We start from the raw sequence: 13888 nt of genomic DNA on the forward strand, positions 1-13888 counted from the left end.
CAGCTACTTCAGACTTTCTATTTCCAGGAACTCATCTGGAGGTGTATGTGCAGGTCACAGAGGTTACCATGCCGTCCATAGTGCCATCAGTCAGCCTAAAAGACTTTACAGGTGGGACAGAGAAGACGTGGGAACCTTGTGAGGTGGGGAAGGGGCAGTGGCAGGATCCCCTCTATGCTCCAGGGAGGCCCAGCCCCAGGCGCTGGTGGAGCTAGGGACTTGGTAGAAGCAATGGGTGGTGCCTTTGGGATTTATCAGAAAAGTAACAGCATCCAGACAGGTATCATCAAAGGCGGGTGGGGGTAAAAGAGGAAAGACTTAATGTGCTTTCATATGAAAAGTGCAAAGGAGAATATACTAGGAGCCCTGTGGGCAGAGGCCTGAGACAACTCCGGAAGGAGACCTAAACTGAAACAATAATCATGACACAACAACCACTTGCTTTTCCAGGGTCCCAGCACTTTGACCTGTACTGTGCACTTGGATTAATTTTGAAGGGTTTAAAAAACCCAAAGGCTGGGTGTGGTGGCTCATGCCTGTAATCCCAGCGCTTTGGGAGGCCACAGTGCGCAGATCACCTGATGTCAGGAGTTCAAGACTAGCTTGACCAACACGGAGAAACCCTCTACTAGGAAATACAAAAATTAGCTGGGTGTGGTGGCAGGCCCCTGTAATCCTGGTTACCAGGAAGACTAAGACAGGAGATCTCTTGAACCTGGGAAGTGGAAATTGTGACAGCCTGGGCGACAGAATGAGACTCCATCTCAAAAATAAATAAATAAATTAAATAAAGGAAAAAAAATAGCTAGGTGTGGTGGCACGTGCCTGTAGTCCCAGCTACTGGGGAGGCTGAGGTGGGAGGATTGCCTGAGCCCAGGAGTTCTGGGCTGTAGTGCGCTATGCTGGTTGGGTGTCCGCACTAAGTTTGGCATCAATATGGTGACCTCCCAGGAGCGGGGACCACCAGGTTGCCTAAGGAGGGATGAACTGGCCCAGGTCAGAAACATAGCAGGCCAGAACTCCTCTGCTGATCAGTAGTAGGATCACGCCTGTGAACAGCCACTGCACTCCAGCCTGGGCCACACAGCGAGACGCTGTCTCTAAAAAAAAATTAATTTAAAAAAAAAGTAAAAAATAGCCAGGCACGGGCCGGGTGAGGTGGCTCACACCTATAATCCTAGCACTTTGGGAGGCTGAGGTGGGTGGATCACCTGAGGTCAGGAGTTCAAGACCAGCCTGGCCATCATGGTGAAACTCATCTTTTATTTATTTATTTTTGAGACAGAGTTTCACTCTTGTTATCCAGGCTGGAGTGCAATGTCGTGATCCTGGCTCACCGCAACCTCCACCTCCTGGGTTCAGGCAATTCTCCTGCCTCAGCCTCCTGAGTAGCTGGGATTACAGGCACGCGTCACCATGCCTAGCTGATTTTTTGTATTTTTAGTAGAGATGGGGTTTCACCATGTTGACCAGGATGGTCTCGATCTCTTGACCTCGTGATCCACCTGCCTCGGCCTCCCAAAGTGCTGGGATTATAGGTGTGAGCCGCCGTGCCCGGCCAAAACTCCATCTTTAAAAAAAAATTAAAAATTTAAAAAAAAATAGCCAGGCACAGTAGCTCATGCCCATAATCCCAGCACTTTGGGAGGCTAAGGCAGGTGGATCATCTGAGGTTAGGAGTTCAAGGCCAGCCTGGCCAACATGGTTAAACCCCGTCTCTACTAAAAATATAAAAATTAGCTGGGCATGATGGCCTTGATGGCCTGGGCCTGTAATCTCAGCTATTCGGAGGCTGAGGGAGGAGAATTGCTTGAGCCCAGAAGGTGGAGGTTGTAGTAAGCCCATATCACACCACTGCCCTCCAGCCTGGGTGACAGGAGTGAGACTCCATTTCAAAAATAATAAATAAATTAATTAATTAATTAAAAATAAGGCCGGATGTAGTGGTTCACGCCTGTAATCCCAATGCTTTGGGAGGCCAAGGTAGACAGATCACAAGGTCAAGAGATGGAGACCAACCTGGCCAACGTATTGAAACCCAGTCTGTACTAAAAATACAAAAATTAGCTGGGCCAAAAATTAGCTGGGCATGGTGGTGCATGCCTGTAGTCCCAGCTACTCGGGAGGCTGAGGCAGGAGAATTGCCTGAACCCAGGAGTTAGAGGTTACTGTGAGCCGAGATGGTGCCACTGCACTCCAGCCTGGCTAAAGAGAGAGACTCTGTCTCTAAAATAAATAAAATAGAATAAATGAATAAATAAACAAGAAACAGGCCAGGTGCACTGGCTCACCTCTGTAATCCCAACACTTTGAGAGGCCAAGGTCAGGAGTTTGAGATCAGCTAGGCCAACATGGTGAAACCCCATCTCTACTAAGAATACAAAATCAGTTGGGTGTGGTGGTGGTCACCTATAATCCCAGCTCCTCTGGAGGCTGAGACAGAATTGCTTGAACCCAGGAGGCACAGGTGGCCGTGGGCCGAGATCTTGCCACTGCACTCCAGCCTGGGCAACAAGAGCAAAACTCCATCTAACAACAAACAAACCCCAAGAAACACAGAACAATATAGCACAGACTGGAGCACTGATTGTATACCATTCACATCATCAAATTACCAGTGTTCTTGTTTTGTTCTGGTTACAGTACTCACACACAGAAAAAGATTATTATTGTTATTTTGAGATGGAGTTTGGCTCTTGTCGTTCAGGCTGGAGTGCAATGGCACGATCTCGGCTCACCGCAACTTCCACCTCCCGGGTTCAAGTGATTCTCCTGCTTCAGCCTCCCGAGTAGCTGGGATTACAGGTGCCTGCCACCAAGCCCAGATAATTTTTGTATTTTTAGTAGAAATAAGATTTCACTGTGTTGGCCAGACTAATCTCAAACTCTTGATCTCAGGTGATCCACCTTGCCTCAGCCTCCCGAGTAGCTGGGATTACAGGTGCCTGCCACCAAGCCCAGATAATTTTTGTATTTTTAGTAGAAATAAGATTTCACTGTGTTGGCCAGACTAATCTCAAACTCTTGATCTCAGGTGATCCACCTTGCCTCAGCCTCCCAAAATGCTGGGATTACAGATGTGAGCTACCATGCCCAGGTATTATTTTTTTGAGACAGGGGTTTCACTCTGTCGCCCAGCCGGAAGTGCAGTGGTGTGATCACAGCTCACTGAAACCTCCTCTTCCTAGGCTCAAGGGATCCTCCCACCTCAGCCTCCTGAGGAGCTGGGACCACAGGTGTGGGCCACCACATTTGGCCACAAAATTTGTTTTGAGTAAAGCTCTAAGGTGAAGGGGAAAGTCCCAACCCCCTATTGTGGGACACCTGGATGGTTCCATCCCAAAAACCCATAGTGAAGCCCTAGCTTCATCACGAGAAAATAACACATCCACTGAAGCCAGGTTAAAATCGCTCTCCATTTAATCAGTTTTCCTCTATCGCACCCCTGCTCCTTGATGCCCTGCCCTGGAGTGAGGAATTCTACCACCCACAGTAGGTGTAAGGCTGGTACCTCCAGTTTTACGGCCCCAAGGGACAGCCTTATCCACCTCCAGACACGAACTGTGTCATATAATTTCCATGTGCACAATTCAGTCATTTGTAGTCAGTCTACTGTGTGTGTAACCTTCCCCACTCTCCTGTTTTAGAACATTTCCATCACCCCATGAGATTGCTCAGCCCATTTACTGAGTGTCACCCCTGTCCCCAATAATCTGTCATCACCGATCTGTCTGTTCTGGACATTTCCTGTCAGTGGAATCACATAACACGAAGTCTTGGTCCCTGCTCTCTCCAGCCCTGTCACTTTGTCTCAGGCTCCTGTGCCATCTGGATGTTGTGAATTTTGTCTGGTCAGATTGTTCAGTGGCTCAGTGCTTTCCATTCAGGGGTGGGTAGTCTGAGAAGTGCTTCCCTACTAAAGTGGGCAACTGAGGCAGAACAGCCACCCAGCCCTGTTCTCCCAGCCATCTTCCTGCTGGACCCATGGTGGCCAAGGCCAAAGTCCAGGAAGGATCAGCCCAGACTTACCACATCCTGACTTTGTCCCCCAGGAGGGATTGCCATGCCCTGACTTTGACCCCTCCCTCTTTACAAGGGCAGCTCTCTGCTCTGCCTGCTTTGTGTTTAAGACATGGGGCCAGCCAGGCACGGTGCCTCATGCCTGTAAATTGAGCACTTTGGGAGGCCGAGGTGGGTGGCTCATGACTAACCATGACCAATATGGTGAAACTCTGTCTTTAAAAAAATAAAAATAAAATCAATTAAAAAAAAAGACATTGGGCCAGGCGCTGTGGCTCACACCTATAATCCAAGCACTTTGGGAGGCCGAGGCAGGTGGATCACGAGGTCAAGAGATCGAGACCATCCTGGTAAACAAGGTGAAACCTTGTCTCTACTAAAAATACAACAATTAGCTGGGCGTGGTGGCGCGTGCCTGTAGTCCCAGCTACTCAGGAAGCTGAGGCAGGAGAATTGCTTGAACCCAGGAGGCGGAGGTTGCGGTGAGCCGAGATTGTGCCATTGTACTCCAGCCTGGGTAACAAGAGCAAAACTCCATCTCAAAACAAAAAAACAACAAAAAAAATTAAAATAAAAAAATTATTAATTAAAAGAAAACGGCCAGGCGCAGTGGCTCAAGCCTGTAATCCCAGCACTTTGGGAGGCTGAGGCAGGTGGATCACCTGAGGTCGGGAGTTTGAGACCAGCCCGACCTGTCTCTGCTAAAAATAGAAAACTCAGTTGGCCATGGTGGCGCATGCTTATAATCCCAACTACTCGGGAGGCTGACAGAAGAATCACTTGAAGCCGGGAGGTGGAGGTTGTAGTGAGCTGAGATTGTGCCACTGCCCTCCAGCCTGGGCAATAGAGTAAAACTCTGTAAGAAAACAAATAAAAAAGACATTGATGAACTCCCTTTTTTTTTTTTTTTTTTTGAGACAGAGTTTCACTCTTGTTGCCCAGGCTAGAGTGCAATGGCACAATTGCTGCTCACCTCCGCCTCCCAGGTTCAAGCAATTCTCCTGCCTCAACCTTCCGAGTAGCTGGGACTACAGGCGTGTGCCACCGCGCTCGGCTAGTTTTGTATTTTTAGTAGAGACGGGGTTTCTCCATTTTGGCCAGGCTGGTCTCGAACTCCTGATGTCAGGTGATCCACCAGTCTTGGCTTCCCAAAGTGCTGGGATTACAGGCAAGAGCCAGCTCGCCCAGCTGAACAACTCCTTTTTTAAGCTCATGAAGCATCCTTTGAAAACAAGGATGGCGTCGGATGTTGCAGCTCACACGTGTAATCCCAGAACACTGGGAGGCCAAGACAGGAGGATCACTTGATCCCAGGAGTATGAGAGCAGCCTGAGCAACATGGCAAAACCCTGTATCAAAAGAATACAAAAAAAAAATTAGCCAGGCATGATGGCATGTACCTGTAGTCCCAGCTACACTGGAGGCTGAGATAGGAGCCTGAGGAGGTTGAGGCTGAAGTGAGTCAAGATTGTGCCACTGCACTCAGAGCAAGATCCTATCTCAAAAAATAAATAAATAACCATTTTCATTTATTTGTTTATTTTTGAGACAGAGTCTCACTCTGTCACCAAGGCTGGAGTGTAGTGGTGCAATCTCAGCTGACTGCAACCTCTGCCTCCTGGGGTCAAGTGAGTCTCCTGCCTCAGCCTCCCGAATTCACCCAGCTACTTTTTAAAAAAAATTTTAGTAGAGATGGGGTTTCACCATTTTGGCCAGGCTGGTCTCGAACTCCTGACCTCAGGTGATCTGCCCACCTCATCCTCCCAAAGTGCTGGGATTACAGGTGTGAGCCACTGCGCCCGGCTGTAAATAACCATTTTAAAGTGCATAATACAGCGCCTTCTAGTATAGTCACAGTGCTGTACAACCACTTCCTCTATCGAGTTCTAAACAATTTTCTCCCCTCTCCCCAGACCCTGGAAACCATTAACCTAAACTTCTATCTATATAAATGTGCTGATTCTGGAATTTTGTTCATTATTATTATACTTTAAGTTCTGGGATATATAGGCAGAACGTGGAGGTTTGTTACATAGGTATACAGGTGCCATGGTGGGTTGCTGCTCCCATCAACCCGTCAGTCATCTACATTAGGCATTTCTCCTAATGCTCTCACTCCCCTAGCCCTCACCCCCAATTCTGGATACTTTATATAAATTGAACCATGCAGGCCGGGCGTGGTGGCTCACGCCTGTAATCCCAGCACTTTGGGAGGCCGAGGCGGGTGGATCACGAGGTCAAGAGATCGAGACCATCCTGGTCAACAAGGTGAAACCCCGTCTCTACTAAAAATACAAAAAATTAGCTGGGCATGGTGGCGCGTGCCTGTAATCCCAGCTATTCAGGAGGCTGAGACAGGAAAATTGCCCGAACCCAGGAGGCGGAGGTTGCGGTGAGCCGAGATTGCGCCATTGCACTCCAGCCTGGGTAACAAGAGTGAAACTCCGCCTCAGAAAAAAAAAAAAAAATTGAACCATGCAATATGTGATTTTTGTATCTGACTTCTTTCACTTAGCATAGGTTTTCAAGATTCAACTGTGTCATAGCACATATTAGTACTTCCTTTTTATGGCTGAATGAGACCCCATTATGGCTGGGCGTGGTTGCTCATGATACCTACAAGACCAGCACTTTGGGAAGCCTAGGCAGGTGGATTGCTTGAGCCCAGGAGTTTCAGACCAGCCTTGGCAACATGACAAAACCTCTCTGCAAAAAAATACAGAAATTAGCCAAGCATAATGGTGCATGCCTGGAGTCCCAGCTACTTGGGTAGGCTGAGGCAGGAAGATCACTTGAGCCTGGGAGGTCAAGGCTGCATTGAGCCATGATGGCACTACTACACTCTAGTCTGGATGACAGAGACCTTGCCATGAGAGTGTACATGCACGCATACACACACGCGTGAGCACACGCACATCTCCATGGTATGGATGTACCACTTTTCTATGTTCATTCGTTAATTCATTAGCTAATGGACGTTTTAGTTGTTTCTACTTTTAGTTGTTGTTGTTGTTATTTTTTTCAGATGGAGCCTCACTCTGTTGCCCAAGCTGGAGTGTAGTGGCAGGATGTCAGCTCACTGCAACCTCTGCCCTCCTGGTTTAAGCGATTCTCCTGCCTCAACCTCCCAAGTAGCTGGGATTACAGGTGCTTGCCACCACGCCTGGCTAATTTTTTTTTTGTAGTTTTTAGTAGAGACGAGGTTTCACTGGTTGGCCAGTCTGGTTTTGAACTCCTGACCTCAATGATCTACCCGCCTCGGCCTCCCAAAGTGCTAGGATTACAGGCATGAGCCACTGTGCCCAGCCCAGATGGAGTTTCATTCTTGTTGCTCAGGCTGGAGTGCAGTGGTGCTGTCTCCACACATAGAAACTTACACCTCCCAGGTTCAAGCGATTCTTCTGCCTCAGCCTCTCGAGTAGCTGGGATTACAGGCATGTACCACCATGCCTGGCTAAGTCTGTATTTTTAGTAGAGATGGGGTTTCTCCATGTTGGTCAGGTTGGTCTTGAACTCCTGACCTCAGGTGATCCGCCCACATCGGCCTCCCAAAGTGCTGGGATTGCAGGCATGAGCCACGGCGCCCAGCCCTACTTTTAATTATTATGAATAGTGCTGCTATGAGCACTCCCACACAAGGACCTGTTTTCAATTCCTGTGGGTATATACTTTGGAGGTGAATTGCTGGATCATGTTTAACTATTTGAGGAACTGCCGGACTGTTTCCCATGGTGGCTACACCATTTTCCATTCCCACCGCAAAGTATGAAGGTTCTAATTTCTCCACATCCTCACTCTCACTTGTCATTTTCGGTTATTTTTAAGCCATCCTGGTGGGTGTGAAACAGTATTTCATTGTGGTTTGATTTGCATTTCCCTGATGAACACTGATGTGGAGCATTTATTGGCCATTTGGATATCTTCTTTGAACTTCATCTCCTCCTTTTTATTTTATTTATTTATTTTTTTAGACGGAGTTTCGCTGTTGTTACCCAGGCTGGAGTGCAATAGCGCGATCTCGGCTCACCGCAACCTCCACCTCCTGGGTTCAAGCAATTCTCCTGCCTCAGCCTCCTGAGTAGCTGGGACTAGAGGCGCACACCACCATGCCCAGCTAATTTTTGTATTTAGTAGAGACGGGGTTTCACCATGTTGACCAGGATGGTCCCGATCTCTTGACCTCGTGATCCACCCGCCTTGGCCTCCCAAAGTGCTGGGATTACAGGCGTGAGCCACCACGCCCGGCCTCCTTCTCCTTTTTAAATAGTTGTATTGATGTCTAATTTATATGCTATGAAATATATACAGCATTTGTCAGGTGGGATCTCCACATCACCAACCTTAATGTGGGGCACTGACAGCTGGACTGTCTCCTGTCCACTTAGGGGTTCCCTGAAAGCAGCCATGTTGATACCACACCCTCCATGTACCTCATAACGTAGGTAGATAATCCTGGCCAGTGCAGGGATTTCATTATGGGTTGGGAAATTAGGCTTTTTCAAATGGTAGCATCTAATTATCAGTGGGCATTCTTTTGTAAGCAAGCAAGAACTGGGGCCATGTGTTCCCCTGAAATACAGTTCCCCTTGGGAAGGCAGGATTGATGCCAAGTTCTCAGAGTGAGGGGCTGGCTTGAAATCAGCATCATATGGTGACAGATGGTTTATTTTTCTGGATCTGTTTTTTGAGAACACTTAAGGACTCATGGGTAGTGTGGATTCATTGTGCATTAGCCGATGACAGTCACTGTTCTTTCTGATGCTCCAGTTGTTTGATCGGGTTTGGCGTCTATGTCCTTTTAACATATTTCCATCATTCTTTGGGCCCTTCTTGCTTTGTAATATAACAAAGTGTTTCAGGCTTAGCTGGGACTTTCCCTGTATAGTTCCATCCCTGTACAGTCCCAGGAGTCCTGATTCCTATTAGCAGGGAAAAGGATGATACTCTGGGCTCTGAATGTCTCCTGTCCTCTCCCCTCCCTCCTTTCCCTGGGAGCTACAGGATGCTTTGGGAAGGGAACAGACAAGTCCAGGACTGGGTTGGATTCATACAGGTTGTAGAATTCTGGACAGCCCCTTCTACTCTCCGATAATTATTTTTCGCATCTGTGAAATGGGGATTGAAGTAACTGGAAATGGCCCCAACGATATATACATCCTAATTCTGGAACCTGGAAGTGTTACCTTATTGGGAAAAAGGGTATTTGTAATTGTGACTTAGGATCTTGAAATGGGGAGAGTGTCTTGAATTATTTGGTGAGCCCTACATGTAAATTAACACGAGTCATAAGCGAGAGGCAGAGGAGAAAATAACATAGACTACATGGTGCAAACAAGAGAAGTTTATTTCTCACAGTTTTGGAAGGGGAAGTCTAAAATCAAGGTGCAGGCAAAATAGGTTTTATTCTGAGGACTGTCCTCTTGCTAGGTTGGGGGAAGCTGGGATGGAGCTCTTTGGCATTTTTTCTTTTCTTCGTTTCTTTTTCTTTCTTTTTTTTTGAGACAAGAGTTTTTTCTTTTTTTTAATTTGGATGGGTACCATCGAAGAGACAGAGTTTTGCTCTTGTTGCCCAGGCTGGAGTGCAGTGTGATCTTGGCTCACTGCAACTTCCGCCTTCTGAGTTCAAGTGATTCTCCTGCCGCAGCATCCCGAGCAGTTGGTATTACAGGTACTCACTACCACACCTGGCTCATTTTTATATTTTTTAGTAGAGACAGGGTTTCATCATGTTGGCCAGGCTGGCCTTGAATTCCTGACCTCAGGCAGCCCAACTGCCTCGGCCTCCTAAAGGCATTTTTTCTTATGGAGCATTAATCCCATTATGCGGGCTCCACTATCAGAACATCATCTAACCCTAATTATCTCCCAAAGGCCCCATTTCCAAATATAATCACAATGGGGGTTAGGGCTCCAACACATGAATTTTAGGGGACACGATTCAGTCCATAGCAACAATGCACAGAAGACAGGCAATATGAAGTGAGAACAGAGATATTTCAAGATATTAGTTAGACTTCAACATTGCAGCGATGCAGTGACAAGCCCAGAAAATCTCGGAGCCACCGAAACTGGAATAAGCAAGGAAGGATCCTCTCCTGGCCTTCAGGACTTTGAGAGAGTAAACTTTTGTTTTAAGCCACCACCTCTGTGGTAATATGTACGAAATCCACAGGAAACTAACAGAAGAATCATAGTGATTCCAAAGAGCAATTGAGAAGATCTAGCTGGACACTCATCTTTTGTCCTCCATCCTGCTTCCACCCATTCCCTAACTGGAACCCTTGAAATGGGAATCAGATCATGCCACGTTCTGCTAAAACCTTCTGTTAGTTCCTCATTACAGTTAAAAAAACACCCAGCCAAAAGCCACATACGGCATTGCCACTGTAGCAGCTGTGTTAATCACAGCCCAGGCAGGAGGGAGAATGCAGTCCAGAGAACATGTAAGCAAACTGAAGGATATTCATACAGTGAGACTCTACACAGCAAGGCGAGGGAGGGGACGAACTAAGGTCAAACATGGCCGCACAAATGTGCACTGAGAAGTAAAACCCCATGTGTTTGTTTTTTTTAACTTAAATTTTTATTTTTATTATTATTTTTAAAGACGGGGTTTCACCATATTGATGATGCTGATCTCGAATTTCTGACCGCAGGTGATCCGCCTGCTTCAGCCTCCCAAAGTGTTGGGATTACAGGAGTGAGCCACCGCATCTGGCAATCCCATGTGTTTCATGGATAGGCAAAGCTTTTCTGTGAAATTAGGATGGCAGCTACAAGGGACATGGGTTTCTGGGAGCTAGAGATGTTCTGTTCTTTGCTATCATACTGGGTTACCCGAGGTGCTCCCTGCATTTATCTCTACATATCATAAGCCTCCACCAAAAAGTTAAAAAGTTCACAGAGACAGAAAGTAGATTAGCGGTTGTCAGGGGCTGGTTGGAGGAGAACTGTGGAGTGAGTGCTAATGGTTACTGAGGGTTCCTTTTGAAGTAATGAAAATGACTTGGAAATAGATAGAGGTAGTGCTTGAACAATATTGTGAATGTATGAAATACCACCGAATGTACACTTTAAACTGGCTAAATTATAAATTAGATGTGTGAATTTTTTTTTTGAGACAGAATCTTGCTGTCTCCAGGCTGGAGTGCAGTGGTACAATCTTGGCTCACTGCAACCTCTGCCTCCTGGGTTCACACAGGAGGCTCACTTCTGCCTCAGCCTCCCAAGTAGCTGGGACCACAGGTGTGTGCCACCATGCCTGGCTAATTTTTGTATTTTTAGTAGAGATGGGGTTTCATCATGTTGGCCAGGATGGTTTCGATCTCTTTTTTTTTTTTTGAGACGGAGTTTCGCTCTTGTTACCCAGGCTGGAGCGCAATGGCGCGACCTTGGCTCACTGCAACCTCCGCCTCCTGGGTTCAGGCAATTCTCCTGCCTCAGCCTCCTGAGTAGCTGGGATTACAGGCACGCACCACCGTGCCCAGCTAATTTTTTGTATTTTTTTTTTTAATAGAGATGGGGTTTCACCATGTTGACCAGGATGGTCTCGATCTCTTGGCCTCGTGATCCACCCGCCTCGGCCTCCCAAAGTGCTGGGATTACAGGCTTGAGCCACCGCGCCCGGCCGGTTTCGATCTCTTGACCTTGTGATCTGCCCACCTTGGCCTCCCAAAGTGCTGGGATTACAGGCGTGAGTCACTGCACCCATCTGTGAATTTTATTTTATTGTATTTTTTTGTTTTTTTGAGACGGAGTCTCTGTATGTCCTCAGGCTGGAGTGCAGTGGCGCAAGGCGCAATCTCAGCTCACTACAGTCTCCGACTTCTTGATTCAAGGGATTCTCCTGCCTCAGCCTTCCAAGTAGCTGGGATTACAGGCACACACCACCACACCCAGCTAATTTCTGTATTTTTTTTTTTTTTTGAGATGGAGTTTCGCTTTTGTTACCCAGGCTGGAGTGCAATGGCGCGATCTCGGCTCATTGCAACCTCCGCCTCCTGGGTTCAGGCAATTCTCCTGCCTCAACCTCCTGAGTAGCTGGGATTACAGGCAGGCACCACCATGCCCAGCTGATTTTTTTGTATTTTTAGTAGAGATGGGGTTTCACCATGTTGACCAGGATGGTCTTGATCTCTTGACCTCATGATCCACCCACCTCGGCCTCCCAAAGTGCTGGAATTACAGGCGTGAGCCACCGTGCCTGGCTAATTTCTGTATTTTTAGTAGAGACAGCATTTCACCATGTTGGCCAGGATGGTCTCAATCTCCTAATCTCATGATTTGCCTACTTTGGCCTCCCAAAGTGCTGGTAATACAGGTGTGCGCCACCGCTCCTGGCCTATTTTTTTTTTTTTAACATTTTAAAAACTATAATAATGGAGACAGGGCTGGGCATAGTGGCTTACGCCCATAATCCTGGCACTTTGGGAGGCGGAGGTAGGTGGATCACCTGAGGTCAGGAGTTTGAGAACAGCCTGGAGAACATAGTGAAACCCCACCTCTACTAAAGATACAAAAAATTAGCCGGGCATGGTGGTGGATGTCATTAATCCCAGTTGCTTGGGGAGGCCGAGGCAGGAGAATCTCTTGAAGCCAGGAGGCGGAGGTTGCAGTGAGCTGAGATTTTACCATTGCACACCAGCCTGGGCAACAAGAGCAAAACTCTGTCTGAAAAAGAAAAAAAAGGCCAGGTGCAGTGGCTCATGCCTGTAATCCCACTGTAATCCCAGCACTTTGGGAGATCGAGGCAGGCAGATCACCTGAGGTCAGGAGTTCAAGACCAGTTTGGTCAACATGGTGAAACCCCATCTCTACTAAAAATACAAAAGTTAGCCCAGTGTGGTGGTGGGCACCTGAATCCCAGCTACTCAGGAGGCTGAAGCAGGAGAATCAGTTGAAACCGGGAGGTGGAGGTTGCAGTGAGCCCAGATTGTGCCATTGAACTCCAGCCTGGGTGACAGGGGCAAGACTCCATCTCAAAAAAAAAAAGAAAAAGAAAAAGAAATTTGAGTGATGTAGCCATAAAGCGTCCTCAGAAAGTGGCTTTGGGGTGACACCTGTGGATGGGAAGGAGAACACACACAGGTGTGGGGTTTGGGGAAGAAAGAGGGTGAGGGTGGCTATCTTCAGGTAGGCACACAACTGGGCAGTAGGCAGTCCTCAACTGGCCTGGGTGTAGTCTGAGTGACCACTGCACATTACTACACCTATCTTTTTTTTTTTTTGAGATGGAGTTTCGCTGTTGTTACCCAGACTGGAGTGCAATGGCACGATCTTGGCTCACTACAACCTCTGCCTCCCAGGTTCAAGCAATTCCTCTGGCTCAGCCTCCCAACTCTCGCCACCACGAATAGCTAATTTTTTTTTTTTGAGACGGAGTTTCACTCTTGTTACCCAGGCTGGAGTACAATGTCACGATCTCGGCTCACTACAACCTCCGCCTCTTGGGTTCAGGCAATTCTCCTGCCTCAGCCTTCTGAGTAGCTGTGATTACAGGCACGCGCCACCGTGCCCAGCTAATTTTTTGTATTTTTAGTAGAGACGGGGTTTCACCATGTTGACCAGGATGGTCTCGATCTCTTGACCTCGTGATCCACCCACTTCGGCCTCCCAAAGTGCTGGGATTACAGGCGTGAGCCACCGCACCCGGCCTAATTTTTATATTTTAGTAGAGATGGGGTTTCACTATGTTGCCCAGGATGGTCTTGATCTCTTGACCTCCTGATTCACCTGCCTTGGCCTCCTAAAGTGCTGGGATTATAGGCATGAGCCACCATGCCTGGCTCTTTTAATCTTCTGGCCCTGGTACCCTTGTCTGCTCTAGAGACCAGGGCAGGTTTGGGTTACTCTCCAGTGTTTGGGGGAC

The sequence above is a fragment of the Callithrix jacchus genome, chromosome 22, assembly GCF_049354715.1.
Source record: "Callithrix jacchus isolate 240 chromosome 22, calJac240_pri, whole genome shotgun sequence".
Lineage (NCBI taxonomy): Eukaryota > Metazoa > Chordata > Mammalia > Primates > Cebidae > Callithrix > Callithrix jacchus.